The following is an 8,195-nucleotide window of genomic DNA, read 5'->3' on the forward strand; positions in this document are numbered from 1 at the left end:
GGGCCTTCGGAATGTCATCGTTAGAATAATTCTTTTCCCCCGACACTGCCCCAACTGAGTTGAAAATTTCGCGAAGGCTATCGGAGCATCGTCCCACGAAGCTTGAGCATGTTTTTCGAAGCGACGTTAAAGCTTCAGATAATTTGGAACTCTTTTTTGCTTCAGCTTTGGCCTTATTTTTCAAGATTATGACCTTGTCTTTGTAATGATCTTTAGCTTCCTTTAATTTTGAATGTGTTATTTCAAGCTCTTTATCCTTATTACAGATGCGAGTAGCTTGATCTGTGATACGGAGTTTAGCTTCAGCCAAATCTGTTTCAGCATTCTTAACCTTCAAATCCTTCTCTACCAGAGAATTTTCAAGCTCTTTTACCCTTTTCTCCAGGTTACTGATAACACGTTCACTCTTTTGATCTTCAACTTCTTGCTGAAGCTTCAAAGTTTTACTCATCAATAAACTCAACCAAGAAAATCTAAAAGTTTAAAAATTAAAAAAATCAAAGGGGCAAACACAAGAGTTTGTACCTTAAAATTTGAGTAGAATAAACTCCGAGTAATGTGTTGTCTTCTGTAAGTACTAAGGTCCCGCTCAAGCTTCGAAAAGACAATAGTCTTTGATAGAGTATTAACAATCTTTGCCCCGGCGCGGTCAGGGATACACCCCAAAATTTCTTCGTCCACACTGCCAAATAGCACAGATCTAGGTTTGTATCCGCCAGCAATGGTGAATTCTTTCAACTCAGAAATGTCTTCATCGAACAGTTCTTGGCCACCTAGGTGTCGTAGGTCCAAATCTGTGTCCTCCAAAGCTTTACCAGTGGATACTTCGGCTATGTCTTTCTCGGGAGCCATATCAGATATAAGCGTGTCAATCTCTAACATTGTGGTCCCGAGGTTTTCAGCTTTAGGTCTGTATAACGCCATGAATTTGGGGGTAGAATTTTTTTCTTCTTTTCTCTCACCAAATTCGGGCGTTACTCTCTTTTCTCTTCCCGTTTCGCTCTTTCTTCCCAATTTCAAACCTGTATAGTGACATGTGCCCGTGTCATGTATAAACCAAAACCTAAGTGTCATGGGTGTTGCATCATGCCGAAGCGCATTTCTTTGTTTGATGTCGCGTGTTCGTCTCGTTCCGTCTCGGATTTCGATTCGCGATTGGAGCCCGTGTCGTGCGTCTCGGATTGGGTCGTGCGTGTCGCGGATTTCGCTCCGCGAAGTGGCCCGGCCCAACCCAACCCAACCCAGCCCGGCCCGGCCCGCGCGCCCCTGGCGCCCCTGCCCACCTCCCCATGCGCCCCCTCCTCCTCTCCCTCTCTCATTTGGATTTCCCGCGCAGCAACCTCTCTCTTCCTCTCCCACCTCTCTCTCCCCGTGGTGCCCTAGGTTTTGGAGACGGTGATCGCTGGAGTTGGATCCCCGGAGGTGAGTTTCCCCCTCCCCTTCCTCTCCCTCTCTCTCTCCTTCCCCTCCCCTTCTTCTTCCCCTGCGCGCCCTCCCCTGCCCGTCGCGCGCGCCCCCCGGCGAGCCGCCCCCGCGCCACCCCCATCCCGGCCACGCGCGCCCCCCGGCGAGCCGCCCCCGCGCCGCCCCATCCCGGCCGCGCGCGCCCTGAAAGGGAATCAGGCTTACACCTATTTCCTAATTGATTTTGGTGGTTGAATTGCCCAACACAAATAATTGGACTAACTAGTTTGCTCTAGATTATATATTCTACAGGTGCCAAAGGTTCATCTACAACTATACTAAATCGACTGTCCGGAATACCGTAGATTATTCCGGACAGGAGAAGCTTTTTGGAAAAACAGGCCAAGCGCGGACCGTCCGGGCCCTTGCGGCGGACCGTCCGCAACACCAGGATGACCCTCGGACAGAACCAATGCAAAAATCCAAGTCTGCACTACGGACCGTCCGGAGGAAAAGCAAGGACCGTCTGAGACCTCGCGCGGACCGTCCGGCCTCAGGCGCGGACCGTCCGGTAGGTAAGGAACCGAAAAACCCGAAGGTGACGGGTTCGAAAAAATGAATTATAGCGTCCTCGCGGACCGTCCGGGGTGCACGACCGGACCGTCCGCGACTGGCTTTATCTGACATCTGATGACACATTAAATGCAATATAGCCGTTGATATAGCCGTTACTGCTGACCGTTGCGTTTTCAGCCATTGATCTACAGGCGCGGACCGTCCGGACCAGGAGGGCGGACCGTCCGCGGTCGACAGAATGGAGCAACGACTAGGATGTGTTTGGTGGCTATAAATACAACCCCAACCACCTCCATTCACTTCAACCAAGCATTCCAACCTTCAACATTCAATACAAGAGCTAGCAATCCATTCCAAGACACATTCAAAGCCTCCAATCTCTCCAAGTTCCAAAGTTGAGACAAGTGATCATTAGTGATTAGTGACTTGAGAGAGAGAAATATCCGTGTGTTATTTGCCGCTCTTGTCGCTTGGCTTTTGCAATCGTGCTTTCTTTCAATCTTTCTTGCGATCAACTCAATTGTAACCAAGGCAAGAGACACCAATTGTGTGGTGGTCCTTGCGGGGAAGTTTGTTCCCGTTTGATTGAGAAGAAGAAGCTCACTCGGTCCGAGGGACCGTTTGAGAGAGGGAAAGGGTTGAAAGAGACCCTGTCTTTGTGACCACCTCAACGGGGAGTAGGTTTGCGAGAACCGAACCTCGGTAAAACAAATCCGCGTGTCACACTCTTTATCCACTTGCGATTTGTTTTGCACCCTCTCTCGCGGACTCGATTATATTTCTAACGCTAACCGACTTGTAGTTGTGATTAACTTTGTAAATTTCAGTTTCGCCCTATTCACCCCCCCTCTAGGCGACTTTCAATTGGTATCAGAGCCCGGTGCTTCATTAGAGCCTAACCACTCAAAGTGATGTCGGGAGATCACGCCAAGAAGGAGATGGAGACCGGCGAAAAGCCCACTACAAGCAACGAGAAAGCTCTATCGGGAGAGTCCCACAACAAGGAGAAGAAGAAGGAAAAGAAGACTTCTTCCCACAAGTCGCATTAGAGTGGCGACAAAATAAAGAAGATGAGGAAGGTGGTCTACTACGAGACCGACACTTCATCACCTTCTACCTCCGGCTCCGACGCGCCCTCCATAACTTCTAAGCGCCATGAGCGCAAGAAGTTTAGTAAGATCCCCTTACATTTTCCTCGTACTTCTAGACATACTCCATTACTTTCCGTTCCATTAGGCAAACCGCCAACCTTTGACGGTGAAGATTATGCTAGGTGGAGTGATTTAATGAAATTTCATCTAACCTCACTCCACAAAAGTATATGGAATGTTGTTGAGTTTGGAGCACAGGTACCATCCGTAGGGGATGAGGATTATGATGAGGACGAAGTAGCCCAAATCGAGCACTTCAACTCCCAAGCCACAACCATACTCCTCGCCTCTCTAAGTAGGGAGGAGTACAACAAGGTGCAAGGACTAAAAAGCGCCAAGGAAGTTTGGGACGTGCTCAAAACCGCGCATGAGGGTGATGAACTCACCAAGATCACCAAGCGGGAAACGATCGGGGGGGAGCTCGGTCGCTTCCGTCTTCGCCAAGGGGAGGAGCCACAAGACATGTACAACCGGCTCAAAACCTTGGTAAATCAAGTGCGCAACCTCGGGAGCAAGAAATGGGATGATCACGAGGTGGTTAAGGTTATTTTAAGATCACTTATTTTCCTTAACCCTACTCAAGTACAATTAATTCGTGGCAATCCAAGATATACACTAATGACTCCCGAGGAAGTAATCGGGAATTTTGTGAGCTTTGAATTTATGATCAAGGGCTCACGGAAGATCAATGAGCTTGACGGTCCTTCTACGTCCGAAGCTCAACCGGTCGCATTCAAAGCGATGGAGGAAAAGAAGGAGGAGTCTACACCAAGTAGAACACCTATCGACGCCTCCAAGCTCGACAATGAGGAAATGGCGCTTGTCATCAAAAGCTTTCGCCAAATCCTCAAGCAAAGGAGGGGGAAAGATTACAAGCCCCGCTCCAAGAAGGTTTGCTACAAGTGTGGTAAGCCCGGTCACTTTATAGCAAAATGTCCTATTTCTAGTGATAGTGACAGGGGCGACGACAAGAAGGGGAGAAGAAAGGAGAAGAAGAAATACTACAAGAAGAAGGGCGGCGATGCCCATGTTTGTCGCGAGTGGGACTCCGACGAAAGCTCTAGCGACTCCTCCTCCGACGAGGACGCCGCCAACATCACCGTCACCAAGGGACTTCTCTTCCCCAACGTCGGCCACAAGTGCCTCATGGCAAAGGACGGCAAAAAGAAGAAGGTTAAATCCAAATCCTCCACTAGATATGAGTCTTCTAGCGATGATAATGCTAGTGATGAAGAAGATAATTTGCGTACTCTTTTTGCCAACTTAAATATGCAACAAAAAGAAAAATTAAATGAATTGATTAGTGCTATCCATGAGAAGGATGATCTCTTGGATTCCCAAGAGGACTTCCTTATTAAAGAAAACAAGAAGCATGTTAAAGTTAAAAATGCTTATGCTCTAGAAGTTGAAAAGTGCGAAAAATTATATAATAAGCTAAGCACTTGCCATGAGACCATTGACAACCTTAGAAATGAAAATGTTAATTTGTTAGCTAAGGTTGATTCAAATGTTTGTAATGTTTCAATTCCAAATGATAATGTTGAGTTGCTTGCTAAAATAGAAGAATTGAACATTTCTCTTGCTAGCCTTAGGATTGAAAATGAGAAATTGATTGCTAAGGCTAAAGATTTTGATGTTTGCAACGCTACTATTTCTGACCTTAGAAGTAGAAATGATATATTACATGCTAAGGTTGTAGAATTAAAATCTTGCAAAACCTCTACATCTACCGTTGAACATACTTCTATTTGCACTAGATGTAGAGATGTTGATATTAATGCTATTCATGATCATATGGTATTAATTAAGCAACAAAATGATCATATAGCAAAATTAGATGCTAAAATTGCCGAGCATGAACTTGAAAATGAAAAAATTAAATTTGCTCGTAGTATGCTCTATAGTGGGAGACGCCCTGTCATTAAGGATGGCATTGGCTTCCAACAGGGAGGCAATGTCAAACTTAATGCCCCTCCTAAGAAATTGTCTAATTTTGTTAAGGGCAAGGCTCCCATGCCTCAGGATAACGAGGGTTACATTTTGTACCCTGCCGGTTATCCTGAGAGCAAAATTAGGAGAATTCATTCTAGGAAGTCTCACTCTGGCCCTAACCATGCTTTTATGTATAAGGGTGAGACATCTAGTTCTAGGCAACAATCCCATGCTAAGTTGCCTAAGAAGAAAACTCCTAGTGCATCAAATGAACATAGTTTTTCATTCAAAACTTTTGATGCATCTTATGTTTTGACTAACAAATCCGGCAAGGTAGTTGCCAAATATGTTGGGGGCAAGCACAAGGGGTCAAAGACTTGTGTTTGGGTACCCAAAATTATTGTGTCTAATGCCAAAGGACCCAAAACCATTTGGGTACCTAAAGTCAAGAACTAAACTTGTTTTGTAGGTTTATGCATCCGGGGGCTCAAGTTGGATTATCGACAGCGGGTGCACAAACCACATGACAGGGGAGAAGAAGATGTTCTCCTCCTATGAGAAAAACCAAGATCCCCAACGAGCTATCACATTCGGGGATGGAAATCAAGGTTTGGTCAAAGGATTGGGTAAAATTGCTATATCTCCTGACCATTCTATTTCCAATGTTTTTCTTGTAGATTCATTAGATTACAATTTGCTTTCTGTATCTCAATTATGCAAAATGGGCTACAACTGTCTCTTTACTGATGTAGGTGTCACTGTCTTTAGAAGAAGTGATGATTCAATAGCATTTAAGGGTGTGTTAGAGGGTCAGCTATACTTAGTAGATTTTGATAGAGCTGAACTCGACACATGCTTAATTGCTAAGACTAACATGGGTTGGCTCTGGCACCGCCGACTAGCCCATGTTGGAATGAAGAATCTTCATAAGCTTCTAAAGGGAGAGCACATTCTAGGATTAACAAATGTTCATTTTGAGAAAGACAGGATTTGTAGCGCATGCCAAGCAGGGAAGCAAGTTGGTGCCCATCATCCACACAAGAACATCATGACGACCGACAGGCCACTGGAGCTCCTACACATGGACCTATTCGGCCCGATTGCTTACATAAGCATCGGCGGGAGTAAGTACTGTCTAGTTATTGTGGATGATTATTCTCGCTTCACTTGGGTGTTCTTTTTGCAGGAAAAATCTCATACCCAAGAAACCTTAAAGGGATTCTTGAGACGGGCTCAAAATGAGTTCGGCTTAAGGATCAAGAAAATTAGAAGCGACAACGGGACGGAGTTCAAGAACTCTCAAATTGAAGGCTTCCTTGAGGAGGAGGGCATCAAGCATGAGTTCTCTTCTCCCTACACGCCACAACAAAATGGTGTAGTGGAAAGGAAGAATAGAACTCTATTGGACGTGGCAAGGACCATGCTTGATGAGTACAAGACTTTGGATCGGTTTTGGGCCGAGGCGGTCAACACCTCTTGCTACGCCATCAACCGGTTGTATCTACACCGAATCCTCAAGAAGACATCATATGAACTCCTAACCGGTAAAAAGCCCAATATTTCATATTTTAGAGTCTTTGGTAGCAAATGCTTTATACTTGTTAAAAGAGGTAGAAAATCTAAATTTGCTCCTAAGACTGTAGAAGGCTTTTTACTAGGATATGATTCAAACACAAGGGCATATAGAGTCTTTAACAAGTCCTCCGGACAAGTTGAAGTTTCTTGTGACGTTGTGTTTGATGAGACTAACGGCTCTCAAGTAGAGCAAGTTGATCTTGATGAGATAGGTGATGAAGAGGCTCCATGCATCGCGCTAAGGAACATGTCCATTGGGGATGTGTGTCCTAAGGAATCCGAAGAGCCTCCAAATGCACAAGATCAACAATCCTCCTCCACGCAAGCATCTCCACCAACTCAAAATGAGGATGAAGCTCAAACTGATGAAGGAGAAGATAAAGCAAATGAGCCACCTCAAGATGACGGCAATGATCAAGGGGGAGATGCAAATGATCAAGACAAGGAGGATGAAGAGCAAAAGCCGCCACACCCAAGAGTCCACCAAGCAATCCAACGAGATCACCCCGTCGACACCATCCTCGGCGACATTCATAAGGGGGTAACCACTAGATCTCGTGTTGCACATTTTTGTGAGCATTACTCTTTTGTTTCCTCTATTGAGCCACATAGGGTAGAGGAAGCACTTCAAGATTCGGATTCGGTGGTGGCGATGCAAGAGGAGCTCAACAACTTCACTAGAAATGAGGTATGGCATTTAGTTCCACGTCCTAATCAAAATGTTGTAGGAACCAAATGGGTCTTCCGCAACAAGCAAGACGAGCATGGTGTGGTGACAAGGAACAAAGCTCGACTTGTGGCCAAGGGATACTCCCAAGTCGAAGGTTTGGATTTCGGTGAAACCTATGCACCCGTAGCTAGGCTTGAGTCAATTTGTATATTATTAGCCTATGCTACTTACCATGGCTTCAAGCTTTATCAAATGGACATGAAAAGTGCCTTCCTCAATGGACCAATCAAGGAAGAGGTCTATGTTGAGCAACCTCCCGGCTTTGAAGATAGTGAGTACCCTAACCATGTTTATAAACTCTCTAAGGCGCTTTATGGGCTCAAGCAAGCCCCAAGAGCATGGTATGAATGCCTTAGAGATTTCCTTATCACTAATGGATTCAAAGTCGGAAAGGTCGATCCTACGCTCTTTACTAAAACTCTTGACAATGATTTGTTTGTATGCCAAATTTATGTTGATGATATCATATTTGGGTCTACTAACGAATCTACATGTGAAGAATTTAGTAGGATCATGACACAAAAATTCGAGATGTCTATGATGGGGTAGTTGAAGTACTTCTTAGGATTTCAAGTGAAGCAACTCCAAGAAGGCACCTTCCTAAGCCAAACGAAGTATACTCAAGATATTCTAAGCAAGCTTGGGATGAAGGATGCCAAACCCATCAAGACACCCATGGGAACCAATGGGCATCTCGACCTCGACGAAGGAGGTAAATCCGTCGATCAAAAGGTATACCGGTCGATGATTGGCTCTTTACTCTATTTATGTGCATCTCGACCGGATATTATGCTTTCCGTATGCATGTGTGCAAGATTCCAAGCCGA

This window comes from Zea mays, chromosome 3 (assembly GCF_902167145.1).
Source record: "Zea mays cultivar B73 chromosome 3, Zm-B73-REFERENCE-NAM-5.0, whole genome shotgun sequence".
NCBI classification, from domain to species: domain Eukaryota; kingdom Viridiplantae; phylum Streptophyta; class Magnoliopsida; order Poales; family Poaceae; genus Zea; species Zea mays.